Source organism: Chionomys nivalis, chromosome 21, assembly GCF_950005125.1.
Source record: "Chionomys nivalis chromosome 21, mChiNiv1.1, whole genome shotgun sequence".
Lineage (NCBI taxonomy): Eukaryota > Metazoa > Chordata > Mammalia > Rodentia > Cricetidae > Chionomys > Chionomys nivalis.
The window spans coordinates 18,077,863-18,097,912 of NC_080106.1; the positions used below are offsets into that span (position 1 = coordinate 18,077,863).

The window sequence follows — 20,050 nt, forward strand, 5'->3', positions numbered from 1 at the left end:
GTTTTCTACTGACCATGTTCAAAAGTACAACAGTATTAGCTTTACTATGACCTTTTATTTAGTATAGCTTATTAAAAATGTGGCCATTTAAGCATGGAATCAGCATTTAAAAATTATGAATGAAGTCTCAAAACCCTGTATTTTTTATTTAGGGCACCTCTCAGTTCTCATCAGCTGAATTCTATGACCTCGGTGACTGCCTGCTGTGGACAGGCAGATCTTGCAGTAAAAGTCCTGGCTCCAGAGGTTTTAGTAGGTGGAGCTGAGTTATCCTTGTACCCTTCCTGAGGTTCTAAAGGTTGGGCTTAGTCTGCCCTCAGCTCCTCAGCTCCCTTGGGGATCCCCAGAAGGGTCAAATATGACACTGGGGTTAATTTCATAAATAACCCTGTGATGTGGGATTTGGATGTGTTCACAAAGCTTCACCATTCTGTCCCAAGGTAGAGCACCACGGTGTCTTCCAGGACGGACGGCTTTCTGCAGAATCCAGCAGGGTGTCTTACTCCTGGATCCTACAACTGGGAAGGTTGAGCCAGGGGGATCGCCATAAACTCAAGGTCAATTTGTATAGCTACATAAGTGAGTTCCTGGCCTATGGGGCTACAGAGTGAGACCCTTATTTTAAAAAAGCAAGTGGCGCATTTTTGGGTAGGGAGTCCTCAGTGTGTATGCGTGTATGTGTGCTGGGGGTTTAATCTGAGCCCTCAGGCATGCCAACCAATTTAAGTCCTTTGAATAGTAGAATCTTTTTAAAGACAGGATCTCACTACACAGCCTTGGTCTGGAACTCTGGAAGTCACTGTAGACAAGGCTGGCCATGAACACTCCAGAGAACCATCTGGCCCCACCTCCTGAGTGCTGGGATTAGCTGCAAGCACCATCCCAGTGCTGACTTCTCCCTCCTTTTAATACATTTTAATTTTATGTGTCTGGGTGTTTTGCCTGCGTGTCTGTCTGTCTGCACTGTTTGTGCCCCTGCTGCTTGCAGAAGCTAGAAAAGGGTGTAGCCAGTTCCCCGGAGCTGATGTAATAGACCGCTGTGAGCTGCCCTGTTGGTACTAGGAATTGAACCCAGGTCCTCCTCAAGAGCAGCAAGAGCTTTTAACCACTGAGCCCCACATTACAGCTCTTTTTAAGGTAAAGTAGTGAGACCTGTCTGTCCGAAAGAGCTGCTGTGAGGAGTGTGTGTCTGAGGAGCCTGCCTCCTGCTGAGTGGTGTTAGGCGCCTCTGTGTTCACACTGTTGACACCCCCGCCCCATCCCTTAGTCAGTGCCTGTGATAAGAAACAATTGTACTTAGTATTACCAGTCTCAAGTCGCTCAGCCAGTTTCACCTCCTAGTCCATCCAAGGGCCCCCTCTCGGAGGCTAGGGGAATCTGTGCCCTTGGTAAACCAAGAAGTGGGTGTGGATTGGGGTTTTGAAGCAGGGAGGTATCTAATTCCTTTAACAGACTGGCCTCCTGGGCAGGCAGAAAACAAAACAAACCCAGGAGTGTGAGGTAGAAGGGGCCTGGCGCTGGCCTCTGCGAGGGACAGCCCTGCAGCTGTCTGACCCCGGGTGAAAAGTTCAAATCTGCATGTAAAAAGAGTGTCGTGACCCCCCACCCCTTCCCCCAGTCAAATTGAAACTGTTTATGTTTTCTAGGATATAACTTGGCTTTGTATTAGAACATCAGATAGCTTTGGTTCCCTTGGCCAAGGCCTGATCGTGCTGTGGGGAGGGTCTTTTGGGAAGGAGGGTGTCTCTGAGATGGAATTCTTGAACAGCTGTGACCTTTGAGGACCAGCTCTTAGAGGTGCCTGAAAGGAAGGGAAATTTCTTCCTAGGTCAGACCCTAAAGTCCTTAGCAAGGTTTTGCAGGGCCATTATGGGCCTTGTGGGACCCTGGGAGGTGGGGAGGGGGTGGCATCCGATGCCCAAAGCCCCCTGTCCGTGGAGGTGATGGTATTCATGGTAGGAGGATTTGCTCCGCGTGTCCTCTGATGACGTAGACTGCACAGATGAGGAAGGGGCATCTGGGCTTTTTTAGGAAACATCTATGACCCTGTTGGACAGAATTAAGATGGACCCAGTGAGACGCTGGAATGGGGTAGGAAGAGAGCCATGCCACATTGGGGATCTGAAAAATTGACTGGCCACTCTGCGTAGAGGGGGCCTGCACAGCTCAGATTTGTTTACTTGGCCATTAGGTGAATGTAAACAGTTCAGCCTCTCCGATTTTACATCCCTAAAGGGTCTGAGTGTGAATACAAATGGGTATTAGGCCCCTGTGGTTTCAATGACTTCCCTCCACTCCCTTCCTGGTGCTAACTAGTGGGTCTTTGACCTGCTCTCGGAGGAGGAAGGGAAAGTCATTTGCTAGCGTGGAGACTCTGGCCAGCCTTTCTCTTTGCTTTGCTGAGGTCCCACTCACCGTTGGGGACTTTGCCTGTTTTGATTTTTTGGTTTGGAGGAAGAGGAGTTTGCTAGAGTTTAGGACTTTGTCAGGCATCCTGGGAAAGCTGGAAACTGGGTTAAGGCGACCCTTTAGTGCTAGCCAAATGGTAGCAGGCACCGTTTCCTCCTTTCCCAGTCTGTCTTTGTCGGAAAGGGATTTGAACTTTGGAGCCTTCAGAGCAGATTATGGTGTCTGCCAGACTTTCCAGAAAGGGCATCTGTTTGGCTTGTGTAACACATTTGCCTCTTTAGAAGATCTTAGGAAATGCACAAAATCTTGAGGACCCTGTCAGACCATCCATTGGCCCAGAAGCTTCTGGAATATGCCTTCTGTTAGCATGCTTGCATCCTTCTGAAGCCTGCACCCCTTGCGTCCTGCTGAACCCCACACCCTAGCCACAGTTCCTGGAAGGGGTTCCCTTCCTTAACAGTCACACCACAGGGCCGTTCTGACCCACAGAGGAAGGAGCAGGTCATTCCCTTCCCTGTATGGTCGGGTTCTGGTTCACGTGTTCGAGGCCTGTGCAGTTCTGTTCCTTGCGGTGGCTCTGAGTCCAGTCACGCCATCACAGGGGCATTTTAATTAACAGTGCCTTAGTCATTAGTGAGTTATTGTTTTTGTCTGGAAACACTTAAGTACTGTTTACTCGATGTCTCAACGAGATGCAAAACAGCAATTAAGCAGAAATTTGTTGTATGAGGCAGGGACCAAAATGGACCATCACAAGCCGGTTGTGGTTCCTTCAAACCAAGGAAAATCGCTTTCCCCTTTGGCCTCCTGATCATTGGAATGCTCCAGATTCCGTTTCTTCCTGACCTGCCCCCTAGAGTTACTGGGCAGAAATAACTTGGGAGCCTTCAGGTTTCTCTGGTATGGACATTTGGGTTTGAAGTGTTAATGTTTACATTTCTTCCCTTGACATTTTTTTTTTCTTAGTGACCTGGGATATTTCGAAACCTTTTCCAGTGACGATTAACTGTTTGTGATAACTTTTCCATGCCCTGCTTGAGGATTTGTGGGACCCGAGTCTGCTTCGTCATGCCTCTTGAGACCACATGTCCTTGTTAGTGTCGCAGAATCTTTGCGACCCTTTGGTAGTGTGAGAGAGTAGGATAAATACCTCCTGTACATTTAATTTTTTTTTTTTGAAAAAATAGACTAGAGAAGAAGAAGTTAAGAGGATTTCTGGCTGAGGTAGAACTGGAGAGGCAGTTGAAAGCAAGACAAACAAAATAAAACAAACCCCAAGTTGAGCAGGAGGGGCATTCCCCGTGACTGCCTGCTCCTTAGGCAAGCAGTACTGAAGCCAGAGGAAGCAGTCTGCTGCTAAACCAACTAGAAAAGAAACACACAACACCTCCCCCCCCTTACAGGCCTCCAGAGGTTTATGGGAAATGGAATCCTGTGAACAAGCTCGGGGATCCTTCAAGGAAGGCTTCCTAGTTAACTCTGAAGTCATGCATTTGCATCTTTGGGCAGGAGTAAAATTCTTAGGCACTTTTGCATTGGAGCCTGGTTTCCCACTGCTCTGCACCTCTTCCTGCTTCCTCTTCTTTTTTCCCACCCCCTTTCTCTTTTCCTTTCAAACAATATCTTCTGACTTCCAGATTTCTGATAAATTGATAAGAGGCATCGCGTGAGTCAATAGAGCTGTAGACACTTTGCCAATATAACCCCGGCTCTATTGATCTGCCAGTAAATTAAAGTCTTACTTAGAGGCTGCCAATATTTCTAATCTCCTGCCGCACCAGTTACATCCTCCCAGCTACCTGGAAGGAGGACTTGGGCCTTTGAACGTTTATGGTGGTGTTTTAAAGGGGCTGTTCTGTTTCTGTGGGGTCCTGGGAGGCTCTTGCTCTGCCTGCCTGCAGGAGTGGGGGGGTGTAGAGGAAAGGGAATGTTTATACCCCTGTGGGATCTGTTTTCATGCTATAAGGTTCATTGGTCAAAACTGTTGGAAGACAGATTCCTTCATGGTGGGCATTTACATATTATGGTCCCACTCTGGCTGCTCTTACTCCTCCGATGGGCCCTTGGTTTGGAGGTAGGGACAGTTGAGGACTAGTATTAAGGGATACCGTGTGTATATTTTGTGGCTGCTTTCTTAAAAATTGTATTCTAGTGGTTTTTTATTTTATTTTTATTTATTTATCTTTGTTTTTTCAAGCAGGTTTCTCTGTAGCTTTGAAGCCTGTCCTGGAACTAGCTCTTGAAGACCAGGCTGGCCTCGAACTCACAAAGATCTGCCTGCTTCTGCCTCTTGAGCACGTGATACTACCACCTGGCCTTAATTTTATTCTTGACACTGGGAGAGCAAAGAAGTTTTTATTAAAAGCCGGGTGGTTAGTGTTTGTCATTAAAAAAAAATTCCTGACAAGCCCAAGAGTACGCAGAAGAGGGCAGGACAGACAGGAAGAGTGAGGGTGGACTAGATGTGAGCTTGTGTGGACACTGAGTCGTTGTGTGGTCCCCCCCCCCCCAGTGGTTGCATGGGTGCTTTGCCTTTGCATCATTGGAGCGGAAGAATGAAGGAAAGAGGTTTTTTTTTCTTGGTGCTCATTTTGCTGTGGTCCTGTCTGGCCTCCCTCACTCTCCCTTGTCTGAAGTGAGGGAACAAGAGCTGCCTGAGATTGTCCACTCAGAGGCAGTGGGGCTCATACACTTCCCTGCTGGGATTCCCACTTCCGGCAATGGCTGTGTGAGCAAATCGTTCGTCCGATAAGCTCTTTTCAAGTCCTTTTTATGTGGTTGGCATTGGGAAGAAATCTCCAGATAAATACCGTGTTCTCTTTAGTACGCCAGAGCAAAAGGAAAAAGAGGGAGAGGGAGAGGGAGGGAGGGAGGGAGGGAGGGAGGGAGGGAGGGAGAGAGAGAGAGAGAGAGAGAGAGAGAGAGAGAGAGAGAGAGAGAGATAAGAAAATCAGTGGGCTGGATAGTTCCTTCTTTTGCTCAACACATAGGCCTGTGTTTCTCTTCTGGTGTCAAACAACATATTTTTTTTGATGGACAATTGAATCTTTGGAGACCTGTCTTTCCTTAGGTATCCTGAGGAAGGAAGTGTCAGGAGGTATCTGTGAACCTTTAGAATAAAGACCAGCTTGGACTCTGACTTGTTTTCCAAGAGGAAGATTCTAGTCTTTCCCTTTCTCTTTTGGCTTTCTTTCCTCCCCAACCTAGCCCTCAAGAGCAAGACATTGCAGATGACTATGGGTTAGGTAGGAAAGCTTGCTCTTGAGGTTCCTCAGCTGGCGGAATTAGGGAGCCCTAAGGTAGTAGAAGAGCCGGCAGAAGGTGAGGAGAGGCCTCCCCTTCCTACCGAGTGCCTTGCAGCACGGTGGAGACAGACGGGGACACAGTAGGAAGTTGGGGCATCCAAGATGGCACCATGCTGAGGACAGAAGGAAGCATGCTCCTTGCATTGGAGAGTTCTCACCAGTGCAGGCCTGAAGAACCTCACTACCTTTCCTTTGGCTCCCTCAGGCTGAATGAGTGACGATGTTGGACAAGGAGAAACCCCAGGAGGTTAGGATTGACTTTCCCCTATGTTTGGACTGCATTGTTTTGGAGGAGGGGTTTAAATCTTGTTCACACCTGTTGGGACTGAAGGCTGGCTTGGAGAGCAGTTTGTAACAAGACTTCTGTTGTTGTTGCCCAAAAAGTTTCCAGCTCACAACAGAGGAACTTTATTGTAGCAACTTGTTAATGTTCAATTAGGCAAATTCTGAGTGCCCCAGGGGCTGTGGAAGGGCGTGCTAGCTTTCTCTGGGAGGCCTACTGCCCTTATTCCCAGGGATGGGATGGGACAGGCAAAGCCTTTGCCCCTGGCTTCTGGTGTGGGGTATGAGGGGCAATAGCTGGGATCTTGGCCCAGCCTGAGAGACCAGTTGAGGTTGGTAAAAGGTGAAGGTAGCCGTCTTTCGAGGCTGGAAGTGGGTCTTGTGTTTGTTGGCACTTGGTGCTCCTCACCCTTGGGTGTGGCATAGGTTGTGCCTGATGCACTGTTTGCCTGTGGGTTGGGAGCCGGTGGGGACACCTAACCTGGTGTGTGGCAGCCATACAGCCCCAGGCTATGGAACCCGGTTGTCTTAAGGAATCGGGGCCTGCCTGGCCACCTCTAAGCATGTTCTCTGCCTTCTTCCCAGTTGCTTCTTGAGTGACTGACTGTCCTATACTTTGATGGGCGGGCAGTGTTCTCCACCCTGCCCGGGCCTGAGGTCTTGAACCCACTGACAGGCAAAGCCAGGGAGCTCTTTGCTCTGAACGGCAGTTCTGACTGGGAGGTGCTTATGAATGCCAACATGAATATGGTTGCCTGACAGTTGCCTTTTCATGCTAGGAGGGAATAAAAAATAAGGCAGTGGGGGAGGCTGGGGACTTGCAACTCTCTGAGGAGTCTCAGGGTCCTTGTCTCTTCTTGTCCCTTCTTGTCAGGCCCACTGTCAACCTACTTTTGCAGAAGGAAGTGGTAAGAAGTGTTTCCTTCTCCTGTCTCTGGGAAGCCTCAGTGCTGGCAATCCCTGGCAATAAAATATTGCCCCCACGGCAGCCATGCTCCACAATGTTGAGCGATGCGGAGGGCGAGGCACTAGCAGTGTATTAAACACTAGTTGAGCGCAGGAGGGCCACTATATCACAGGAGAGAGATAAGCAAAGTTCCCTGATAGTGGATCAATAAAGGTTAGTGACATCATATCTCAAAGTGAGGGGACCTGCTTTCCGCACAGCCATTTATCAGATCCCAGCTTGGAAGGGCATTAACTCCTTCCTAGCCAGACTTCTGCTTGTTGAACACAGACTTAAGTTCCTCCTTTGGGAGGTGGGGAAGGTATCGTTTCCTTCCCATTAACACTGTGTCTAAGGGGGTCTTCACTTGCTGGCTATGCAAATGCCTTCTGCAGTTAACATATTAAACCAGCTGCCACTGGCTGGGGCATGCATGGAGTGTTTATGGAAAATTTCTTTACTTTGAAATTCGTGTAGAAATTCCCATAAAAAGTGTTTTTTTTTTTTTGTTTTTGTTTTTGTTTTTCGAGACAGGGTTTCTCTGTAGCTTTGGAGCCTGTTCTGGAACTAGCTCTTGTAGACCAGGCTGGGCTCGAACTCACAGAGATCCACCTGCCTCTGCCTCCCGAGTGCTGGGATTAAAGGCGTGCGCCACCATCGCCCGGCTTAAAAAGTGTTTTCTACTAGAGTCTTAGCACTGTGCTTGCCTGTTAACGGGGTATGCAGCTGTATTGCTGTCGGGGATGTGAGGGGGGGCCCTGCATTTTTATGTTTGAAAATCAAATGGCTTTAATCCCTCCCCCGCTTGCCCCAAAAGTTTAGTTAAAAAATTTGATACAGGTTAACATTGAGGCGCCCCCCCCCCATTTTCCTGCAATCAAGTAGTTTTGGCTGGAACAGAAAGTTACAATTGTGTAAGCCTGAGAATGATCATTGTTTACTGTTACAGGCTGGTAGTTTCAGTATTTCAAAGTCTCAGTGGCCTAGAGTTGACAAACTATTGCTGTTAGGACAGATCCACTCCCCAGTTCCTGTTTTTTTTTAATTGCCTTTGGACTAAGAATGATTTTTTTAAAACATTTTTAGATGATGATGATGATGATGTGTGTGTTCATAAAAAAGAGTACTGTCTCATGATAACATGAAAATCTGTAGCGAGCCTATTTGTACCTCTCAGTGTTTCTTGGCTGTTCTTGGCCATTTCTGTGTCTAGAGCTGCTTTCATGTGCAGCGTGGCAAAGCTAAGACTCAAGAGAGTATACGGCCCACAAGGCCTAAAATAGGTCCCGGGCTCTTTACGGAAATAACCTGCTGACCCGTAGTCTGACTCTAATATCAGGTCTACTGCCGGTTTGCTTTGTGACCTTGAGCAGCAGATCATTTCTTGTTTATCCATTTGTTCATTAATGTGTTTATTTATTTATTTATGTCTTTATGTGTGTATTTATTTGAGGCCGAGTCTCTCTGTAGTAGTCCTGGCTAGCCTGGAACTTGCTCTGTAGGCCACACTGGCCTCAGACACACAGGATGCGCGCACGCATGTGTGTGTGTATTTGTATGTATTTGTTTGAAGTAGCCTAGACTGGGCTAGCCTCGAACTCACAGAACTCACAGAGATGCACCTGCCTCTGATGCCCTAATGTATTATATGTATGTATGTGTTTATTTGGAGTAGTCTCTATGTATTCCAGGCTGATTTCAAATGGTTGACCTTCCTGCTTCAGCCTCCTGAGTGTTGGGATTTCTGGCCTCTGCCATCACACCCAGCCTTAATTTTTCATTCACCTTTAGTTTCCTTGATCTTTTTAATAAAATTTTGCCTCCTGCCTATCTGAGGGGGTTTTGAAAGTCATGAAAAATGGCTTTGAAAATCAGCTTACATTTGCCAAGTCCCTCATGCTAAATTAGCATTCTCGCTTTGCTTTGCTCACTGAGTGAGAGTACACAGAAGGACATGAAGACAGTTCTTTTGGAAATGACATGTCCCCGTACAAGAGCATGCATCTTACAGAGGTCTCAGAACTACCTGAGTTAGGTAAAGTTTGAGTTCCTCTGTCTGCCTGAAAACTTGGAGGCGTGCATCTCCCCAGAGCGGACATCCCTTGCTTTGCAACGGGACATCAATTTTCCTCTGTGACTGCTGAGATTTTTATCCTTAAGGAGTTGAATCACTTTTCTTTCCTTCCCACTGGTGATTTATGGATGGGAGAACAGGCCTTTTCCTGTGGGTCTCCGACTGTTTATCCTTCTGGTTGGACCCTGACAATCCGTTGGCTGGGATGCTCCCTTTGGCTGGGGCATTTGGGGGCCAGCTGCCAGTTTCACAGGCTGGGGGCAGTTGGGGGAAGGGCGAGGCCAGAGATTTCCAGCCCAAAGCTAATGGGAGGATGTCCAAGTGGGAAGTGTATTTTCATTGAGGAAGTGTAGGTATTAGAGGAGGCTGGATTACTGTGTGATTGTGCTGTCAATACTGCCGTATTGAGTCCGTGAGAGCCTGCACAATACAGGGAAACACTTAACTCACTACTGCTGCTTATTGAGAAGCCAATAGCAATTTACTTGCTGACACTTGACATCAAATCCATTCCCAGAGGTGGAGCTCCCGCAAACCACCATGGTGTTCCCTCTCTTCCCCGAGCCCCTCTCCTACCTTGGGGTCCACCCGTGTGTGCATGTGTGTGTGCAATTCCTCTGTGTGTGTGTGTCCTGTGTCCTCCTATTTTAGGGCAGTGGCTGCTGCTGGCTAGGGAGAATTCAGCGTGGTGTGGTCATGGGGAAGACGCTCCTGTTTCATGTTCACAGCTGACATCCTATTCCAATCGTTCTTGTGCTTGTGTTCTTCCAACAAAGTGCTGAGTGACCCTCTTTTGGATCCTCCCCAAGGAGTGTCTTTTCTACATGTGGGAACTTTCTCCTCTCCATAAAACAGCTGGTTCCTTAAAATGGATGAGTGAGGAAGTCGTATGTGGGAGAAGCTGAGGCGGGTTGCCTCTCTGGGAGGTGGGTGGACAGCTAAGAGAACAGTCAAGGCCACAAGGGTGGGGGGGGTGTGTGTGAGCCTCCCATAGGACCTGCGTTCAAGACATGGGGCATGTGTGACCCTAGCAAGTGGGGATTGGGCAGAGTTGCACTCTCTGGTCCTCCTGCAACCGCTCATTGGACGGCTCTGCAAAGTGGCTGTTTGAGGAATAGTGGTCTTTACATGACCAAAGGTTTAGGTGCTTTCAGATTCTGGATCCTTGGAATCATCAGCTCAGAAGTCAGCAGACCCCATTTCTGGAAGATAAATTGGCTAAAGCACCATGGTTTAGGGGTGACCAGTTGGAAGCAGTCACAGGCTCCTCTGGTGGTATTGGTCTTGGCTTTGTGTTCTTTATGCTTGGGACTATTCTTCAGCTCCAGTATATATGCCTGGGTGAGCAGTGGTCAGAGAAGGGCAAAGGAAGAGGTAGGCCTCAGTCGTCGGAACTGGACGGCCTCTAACCCAGCCACCACGGTTGGTAGGAGTAAGGAAGACTTGGCCTGTGAGGTGAAGGGGGCTCTAGGGAGACCCCCAATTCATTCAGTAAACTGCGCTCCCATCCGGAAGCTTCACTCCACTTGAGAGATTGGCTGTCCTTTTTCCTTCATGGGCCCTGCCCTTCGCCAGCTGCATTCACCTGCATCACTTCCTCTGCCAAAAACCCTGCACTTATTTTCCTTCTAGCAAAGGCAGGCAAAGCCACGTGAAAGTGAACTTAGGAAGCAGCGTAGGTCTTCCGTTTTCTCCGTGACCCAGGGTTTAGACCAGACCTGTTTATTTCGTGTCGTCCTAGGCCCAGGTGCGCCAGGGCTGTACGTCACCCAATTGTGGCACTGTCTACACTTTGCTCATGGGACATCCTTCTTGGAGGAAATGAGAGCACCCGGGGACAGATGGGCCAGCAGAAGCGTGACCCAGTACACTCTTGATTTTTGCCGTGGTGTCTTGTAGATGGGACCAGAAAAGCCCAGCATTGTGGTATGTGGTGTCATAGTATCCTCTCTCTCGATTACTCGTGTGACTCAAGAATTGACGTGTGGTAGCAAGATGACATGAAGTCTGCCTGGTAGGTCGCTATCTGAATTCTGACTTCAGCAGGTTTCCCAGTGCGCACATTAATCCTTTCTTAAGACCCAATTTTTCTGTAAAACAGAGGGGCCAACTTAAAGGATGCCTCAAGGGTCCTCCCGGTTCTCATTACTTCCTTTCTCCTTTCTTTTTTTTTTAAAGATTTATGTATGCATGTATTTGATGTGTACGTGTGTTTTGCCAGCATGTATGTCGGTGCACTACATGAGTGCTTGGTGACTGAGCAACAGGACTGGGGTGTTAGAGCCATTGGAACTAGAGATGAGGGTAGTTGTGAGCCTCTGTGTGACTGCTAGGGACTGAATCGTAGATCCTCTGCAAGATCTTAAACTCTGAGCACCTCTGTCCAGCCACTGCCTTCCAGGCCACTGGGAAGAAGTTCAGGATCCTGTTAGAACTGTCTGTTAGGGGCAGCAGGGATTCCTGTGCACAGAGCAGGGAGGCTGTGTCCAGGCTGGTTTCTGAAAAGGTGAAGACGTGGCGGCCTTGACGTTGTCTGGCACCAGCTTGTAGGTCTCCGACCACATAGACAGAGCCTCATGCACGGTCCAGAATCAAAAATGGGCTGCCCCTCATTTGTTGTGACTAAAAGACCCTCTTTAGGGTGTGGAGTCGCTCCTTTGCCACCACAGCTAACAGCCTTCTGTGTTAGCAAAATTAGAGGAGGCATACTTATATTACCTTCCCTTCATCGAGTGGGCCCTGCCTTTTAAACAACCCCCCCCCCCCCCCGCATCCTTGTTCTTGCAGGCTTCCTGCAGGCTCAGATGCCTTGTGTCTAAAATCAGTAAACCCTGAACCTATGATGCCTGTCTGTCAGCGTCTTTCTCTATCCTCCAGACAGGCAGACATTGTGAACTGTGGCTTGTAGGCAGAATCTATTTGGCCTGTACATATGTTTTGTTCAGCATGTACCAAGTTTTTTTTTAAAAAATACATAATCTACTTATTTTATTTCATGTGCATTGGTGTCTGCATGTATGTATGTCTGTGTGAGGGTGTCAGGTCCCCTGGAACTGAAATTCCAGACAGTTGTGAGCTACCATGTGGGTGCTGGGAATTGAACCCTGGTCTTTGGGAAGAGAGTCAGTGTTCTTAACCCCTGAGCCCTCTCTCCAGCTCCCTCATGTATCAAGTTTTTAAAATTATCTTACTTAATGTCAAAATCTAGATTGAATTCTATTTTTGAACAAAACAAAACAGATTTGTCCTTTTTTTTTTTTTTTTAATGTTCAGGGCGGTGAGGTGTTGAGAGGCCTTCTGGGAAGAGTGGCATTTGAGAGTCTGAAAGGTGGAAGTGAAATAGAGCATTCTAGACAGCTGGGAGATTCCTTCTGGAGAGGCCTGAGGCAGAGCTGCCTGGTGGGGTGGGGTAGGGGGAGCATGCCTGGTGAGGGGGATGACTGGTACGCAAAGGAGCAGCAAAGGAAAGAGCCCAGTGGCCAGGGATGGTGATGCACGCCTTTAATCCCAGGAGAGGGAGGCAGAGGCAGGTGGATCTCTGAGGCCAGCCTGGTCTACAGAGTGAGTTCCAAGACAGGCTCCAAAGCTACTCAGAGGAACCCTGTCTCGAAAAACAGAAAACAAAACAAAAAGCCAAGGGTTCTTTGAGGGTTGATCTGCTTCCTCCTTTCTCTTCTTCCTCCTCCTCAAGACAGGATCTAATTATGGAGTTCATGATGCTTTTTCTGTTGTTTTCTTAAAGAATCTTAGTTTTATGTGTATGGATGTTTACTCGAATACATACGTGTGCACTGCTTGTGCACTTGATGCCCACAGAGCCCAAAAGAGAGCTTCAGATCCTCTTGGACTGGAGTACAGATGGCTGTGAACCTTCGTGTAGATGCAGGGAACCAAACCTGACTCTTCTGCAAGAACTATGGATGCTTTTAATGGCAGAGCCGTCTCTTCAGCCCCTATAAGCTGGTTTTGAACTTGAGAGTCTTCTACCTCAGCCTCCTGAATAGCTGGGATTACAGATGTGTGCCAGCCACCACCTGTGACTGGCTTCTTCCCTCATAGGGTACCAGTCATTGATTTAAGGCCCGCCCTAATCCTGTATGCGCATGGTTAATTAATACCCTCAAAAACTAGCTTCCGAGACTGAGGCGGACAAATTTGGGAGAGTCTGTTCAACCTGCCACAAGTTCTCACCTTCCGGACATCTTTTGAAAGAGGTGTGGGATGAAAGTAAGAAAAATCAAGGCTGACTTTTGGTTTGAGTGCCTGAAAGGACTAGGTCCCTGGGCTGGCCCTGGCTCTTGACCCTCACGCCCCTATTCCTTTCCTCACTGTACCAAGCCCCAGCTCTGTTTTCCTTTACTGAGCAGCTACATGTTCCTCAGCATGGCTGCCTAGACCTCTGAGTTAGCTACTTAAATATTTATCGGTTTAGTTATGAGTAGCAGGGAGAGGTGCCAGTGGGACTGAGGAAAACGGGAAAGTAATCAAAGAGGCCTCATTTTTCAAAGCTCTCGAGCCCATTCCCTTTCTGTTAATCCTTGCAGTTGTTCCTTGGGGTGTGCAGGACCGGGAAACCTGGTGCTGCAAGATGCTCAAGGAGCTAAGTGTGTCAGGGGATCGCCTACCTTTAGTTCACATTTAAGTGGACAGAGTAGGCTCCCATGTATGAAGGGACTTAGGGGTGGGATGGAGGTGCACTGTATGGAGACATTCTACCCTGTTAAATTCCATCTTAGTTATGAGTTAAATAGACAGAAAAGGGCCGACAGCTATACCTGGAGCTCCCTGACGTTGCCTTGAATGGGAATTGCAAGGAAGACTGAGGATATTGAGGAATTGTTGGAGAAGACTTCCCATTGGAGGACTGACCTTGTCAGTCCTAACTTGAGTGCAGTTCTGGTCATTTAATTGCTGAGTTAAGGTCGACAAGCCCCGCCCATATTAATGCTGTGGTTCTGAAGGGACAGCCAGGTAGGTGGCACAGTGATTTGCTCCATGGGTCCTGTATTTCTTATTTTTGTATTTCAGAAGTTGGACTGAGCCATTCTTGATTCTTAACTCTTAGAATTCTCTGCTCCATAGGGGGACAGCTTTCCTTCCAATTCAAGGTGGAATTCTTCTCTTGAAATTTCTTGTAAGGACTCAGGGTTATCTCTTTATTCTTGGATAGAATGAAAGCCACATTGGCCTGTTCATGGTGTCCTTGGGCAGTTCTCTTGGATGCGGTTTGGAATTTGGTTATGGTTGCTCAGGGAAGTGCTCTTCCAGGGGACATTTCTGTATGTGACTCGTTACATGGATGAAACAAGGCATTTCAGTCTAGCATCCTGTCATAGGCAACACTTTCTACCTGTACTTCTAGTGACTGGCCTTCCCACAGCCTCTTCCCTCTTCCTCTAAGAATGTAAAGGATTCATGTAAGAATTCAACAGGTTGAGTGGCTTTTGTCTTTCACCAATGATAAGGAATGATGATAGCTCCCTTGGAATGCCTCTTCATTCCTTTTGAGAGGTTAAAGGACTCAGTACTAGGTGGAGTTGGACATACATTATTTTTTTAAAGTTTTAATGCTAGGAATGTCCGACAGCTCCCTTATTTTTCTAACCAGTGAACTAAACAAATAAACTATCCCCACTGTGGGTAAATGAGGAAGCTCCCTTGTCAAAGCCATAGAAAACGGGGGTGGGGATCGTAAGCCTGGGTGCTTTATTAGAAGGACTAGGGAGAGAGACCGGAGAAACCTCTCTAGGAACTGTTCAAGATTTGGATGAAGAAGTTGCTTCCTGTGTGCGGGGATGACTCACTGTCTTCGGGAGCTGTCACGTTCATGCCCTTTAGAACAGGAAGACCTGTGCAAGCAAGAAGGCTCATGTGAGGGTGCACATGCAGTTGGGGTGGAGCCGAGGCCTCCAGCAGTCTGGACAGTGTTGTTCTCTGGAGGTGGCAGGGTAGGGGGAGTGCAAGAACCATCTTCAGTGCCTGTCATCGTACGGTGACGGGGAAGAGTGTGTGTGTGTGTGCGCGTGTGTGCGCGTGTGTGTGCGTGTGTGTGTGTGATAGTCACAGAGGCACTGATACATATGCACATGTGTATAGACATGCAGACATGGTGTGCCATTTGGAAGGCTTACAGGCCCCTCTGGGACTTAATGGCCCCAGGACCATTTTTTCTGAGTATATAACATGAGGGCAAGACATACGTCACTGTTAGCAGCTTCAGCAGCATGAGGCCACTGTTTCCTTTTGGTTTTTGAGACTGGCTCTCACTAAGTAGCTCCTACTGTTTTAGAACTTGCTGTGTAGACCAGGGTGAACCCATACAGAGATCCACCTGCCTCTGCCTCCTGAGTCCTGGCATTGATGGTGTGTGCCATTGCCCTGTTCTCGCCTTACCACGATAGTACTTTTTCTTTTCTGTCTCTTGAAAAGATTTTTTTTTAAGTGAATGTTTTGCATACATGTATCCAAGTGCACACTTATATGTGCTTGGTGCCCTCTGAGGTCAGAAGACAATGACAGTTCTCTGGGATTGGAGTTATAAGTGGCTCTGAAACACCATATGGGCGCTGGACACTGACTCTGCAAGGACAATAAGAGCTCTGAACGGCCCAGTTGTCTCCGAACTGCCGAGTGGTCTCTAGCCCCATTTTTCCCCCCATCCCCCGCTTCTTCCTCACCCCTCCTCACCCATCTCCTCTAGAGTCTTTTATTTACCCCAGGCTGGTCTTGAACTCCAGTCCTCCTGCCTCTGCCTCTGAGCTTGCAGGTGCTTGCCAGCACATACAAGTTATTCAGACCTGGGGAAGGAACCCAGAACTTCATGCCTGCTAGACAAGCGCTCTACAAGCTGAACTCTATACACCCCCCCCCCCCCCGGGATAGTTTTGTAGAGACTGAGTGACTTTAACCCAAACTCTGACTTGAGGCAGGACGAGCCGAGGCTTATTTATTCTTGTATCCAATGACCACTCCAAGGACCCCTGGAAAGACCCATAGAAGGAAACTCAGTAAGCCTGATAACACAGCCCTTGAGACCTTTGAGGCATGTGTTCTCAGAGCTAGGTCGAGATCTCAGTGGACCTGACCAGTTTTGCACCATTACTAGGGTACAATCAAAGCTAGAGAGCGGGTTCTTTTTGGCCCTGACAGGAAGGAAGAGCCTTTGAAAGAGAACTATAGGATACAGCCATAGCAGGTGGACACTAAGGACATGTTCACGAGCTCATCCCAATAATTAGAAGTAATGGAGACCGGCTTCAGGCTTTAGAGGAGAGAGCTGAGTTTCCTGAGTAAGAGACTCTTGATCCAGCATGGGGGGCAGGGTATTGAGTGCTGAATCCTTCCCAAAGGTCAGCTGAAGGAAGTTGTACCGTTTAATGTCTAGCGATAGCTCAGTTGTTGCTCAGTTGCTGGAGTGATTACCTAGCATGCATGAAGCTCTGGGTCCATTCCCATCACTTAAATAAGCAGGGTGTGGTGGAGCCCTCCTTTAGTCCCAGCATTTAGGAGGAAGAGGCAAAAGGATCAAAAATTCAGGGTCATCCTCGGCTAATAAAGAGTTTTAGACCAGCCTGCACGAGGTGAGAATCTGTCTCAAGAAACAGAAAAATAATCAAAGAAGTCAAAACAAACATCTCAAATTTTAAGTTAAAACGGTCAATTCTGAGGAGAGAGGAGATGATGCTGGAGGATAAGGGCGGGGAGTAGGCATGGCTTTAAAGGCAAACCAGACTCTTGTAGCCTTCGATTTTCTGCTCATCTCCCCCATGTTCCAAAGGAGAGTGTGGCCCCCTGTTGTCCTTTTTTATTAGAATGTGAAGGTTTGGAAGAGAGTTTTGTCGGGATAGTTTGGCCAGAGTTGGAGCAGTTGGTGTAGGTCAGACTTGGACCCATGAAGGCATGTTGGGGGATAAGAGAAGGTGTCATTTAGCCACAAAGCCAGCCAAGGTATCGATGGGAAAAACTCAGGGAAGTATAGCAGAGAACCGTGTTGGCAGGGCCTCAGTGGCTTGGCTGGGACCACCACTGGGATGGGGGACAGGATGAACTTGGAGAATTTTCAGATAGTCCTTTAAGCATTTTTTTTTTCTCCTTTGGCCAGGAGAGGATATTCTCCGGGGCATCTTCCAACACCTGTTTCTGTGAGCATCAACAAAAACAAGACATTTCCCGCCCCACTCCCATGCGCCTGTTGCCCAAGAGTCCAAGAAAACCCAAATCTGGCTTGGGACGCCTCACTAACCACTTTCCTGGCTGCTAGTGTCCATATGTCTTAGCGGAGCTGGATTTAAGCATGAAGAGAGGTCAGCCAACACTGGACACACGCCTGAACGTGGGTGGGGAGTACCGGGTACATTGTTAACACGGTGTGAGAGGATGGTTTTAGCTCCTACAGACGTTAAAGATTGGCTCTCAGTGGTTGTTCTTCGGGGGAGTTGGCTCGGGCGTAAGGACTTTAAAAGAAGGCCATGAGTTAGTTTTGTGGCATTTAGGGAAGGTGAGGGGGCTGGGGCTGGTTTATGGGGAGCTATCGGAAGAAAGAAGGGGTGAAAGGAAACTGGGCCAACTAGCAGCCCCGTTTGCTAAGCGTACCTTCTCTTTCCAGGATGTGTGCTCCTTCTCCCACAAACAGGAGGCTAAGCAAGAACCTTTTGTGGAAAGTGGTTAATTTTTGAAAACTACATCACCTTGCCTAAGGTAGTGCCGACTACAGGTCACTGAGCTTGAATGCTTAAATCCTATTGAGTAATCACAGTTATCCCAACCCTGAAAGCCATACGGTAATAGATCATGTTATTTGTTAATGTCATGGTTTTTGTCCATTGTTAACATGGAGCCTGGGAAAATGTCAACTGGGAGAATTAGGAGCATGGATTTGGGGTGTTTCAAGTGGGTGGATGGTCTGGCCTGTGATGGTTAGGAAGAAGGTGCTACAAGGGATTCTCAGTGGAGGGTGAGACTATTCTATGCATGGGAGCCATTAGGCAGTGGCTGTACAGCAGTATATTTTCTGGCTGTCTGGCATTTGGTGGGCTGTTCTGCACAGTGTTGTACCTCCATTTGACCCTCAGTGGCATGTACCTGTGTGGTGTGTAAAATCCAGTCCTGGAAAGCTGGTTCCTCTGGAGGTGTTGGGCAATTGGGGCCGGCGGGCAGCCAGCTTCTGATGTGGTTGGCTGCCTGGCTCACACCTCTCAGGTGCTGGAGAATTGGTGAGATCCAATGGCCCCAGGCTACCACTGAGGCGGGCAGGATGCCACTACCTCCCTGAGCCGCCTCCTCTCTTTGTCTCCAGGAGCCCAGTGGGCACAGGCCTGGCTTTCCAGTTCTTCAGACAGGCTGCCTGGCATCATGGCCAGGCTATTGGCCAGCCCACCTGTGGGATGCATTTATTGGGCAAGAATGGTTGGCCTAGCATCTGCCTGCTCAGAAAGAGAAATTATCCTGATACATTTTTTTTCTTCCCAGCTCTCAGGGTCGTCTGTTGGATTAAGTGAAGGTGTTCGGTAATTGTTTCTTTGGCTTGCTTGGGATATTTGTAAATCTCAAATGCAGCAGGCTGTTGTGGGAGTTTTTCCTGTCTCATGGCCTTGAACTTTACTTAGGGGTTCAAGGTCTGTGAGTGTAGATTTTGGTGATGGGAAAAGAGAAGACTCATTTGACTTTTAGACACCAGAGACAGGAGGTGTGGTCTCCTGAGGTTGTCAAGGACATCATTGGTTATTGTCACAGCTCTCTTATAGCAACAAGGATTGTGTTAGATTTTTTTAATTGATGGTGTAATGAACTACTACAAATTCGGTATCCTGAAACAACACACATTGTCTTACTGCTGGTCTCCAGAAACCCATAAAATCGGTTTGAGTAGGTTTGAGTCGAGATGTTGACTGGGCTGAATCCTTCTGGGATCGTGTGAAGCATGTTCTCACCTTTCTAAGTTCTGGGGTAACCTACGTCCCTTGGCTGGTGATCTTTCCCCCACATCTCTCTCTGCTTCATTCTGTTTTCATGTCTCCTGGGGACTCCGCCTTCTCCTTTGTCCCTGATTTTAGGACGCCTGTGATTACAGCAGGCCCATCTTGATAATCCAAGATAATGTGTCCTATCTCAAGATCCTTAACTCTATCCCATCTTCAAAGTCCCTTCTGCCTTGTATGGCAGTACACTCAGAGATTCCAGATAGTTCAGATGTGGGCATGTTGGAAGGCTGGTTCTCAGTCCACAGTAGGGGTCCTGCGGAGGAGTTGCTGTAACCGATGGAGAGGGAGAGCTCTGGATCTGGAGTTGGGTTGTCTGCAGGGGAAAGCCAAGGCCAGTGCCACGCTGAGATCTCATGTGTCTCTCTACCTGTTCTACTAAAGAATGGGTCTTAGAAATAGGGAAGGGGGCTTGGGTGTGAGTAGTGCCCTCCCCTTCCCAAGAGGTATGGCATTGTCTGGCTGTAGTGCAGTGAGATCCTAAGTGTAGACGCTGAGAGAGAAAGGGGAGAAAGTGTTTATATATGAAGGGTCTTCACACGAGTCTCTGTCGGGGGTGAATCTGGGTGGTGCAGGAGGAGCAAAGGATCAGGTGAGATGGGCGTGCAGACTGGCAGGTTTGTGTGGTGGTGGCTTTCTCTCTACCTTCCTTGTACCGGAGACCGTCTGGGATCTGTGAATGGCTGGTCTGTGGCATATTGTCAAACAATGGAGCCAGATGACAGGTCTCTCATTGCTTCGCTGTGACTTTTTGGCAGTTTCTAGGGGAGCCAGGAGTCCTGATGGAGACATCTGTGGGTGCATTTTCTGTGAGACAGGACCATGCAGATGGCAGCTCATTTCCAGGCCAGACGCTAATGGTATCCTTATGAATTTAGCGGAATTGAAATTTCTTTGGATTAGAGTTACTAATAATATCATGGAGCCGTGTATTAATCTAGGTAAGTGCTCCGTCCACCACTGGGTGTTGGGAATTGAACCTGGGGCCTTACACATAGCAGCAGGAATACTCTTGCTGACCTAAACACCCACCACCTTCTGGGTTACAGACTCTCAA

General features: G+C 48.1%; 1 protein-coding gene across 1 annotated transcript in view; it reads left to right on the forward strand.

Annotated features, from left to right (window-relative positions):
- Positions 1-20,050, forward strand: part of Zfhx3 (zinc finger homeobox 3) — a 244,580-nt gene that overhangs the window by 22,315 nt on the left and 202,215 nt on the right. The window lies entirely within an intron of this gene.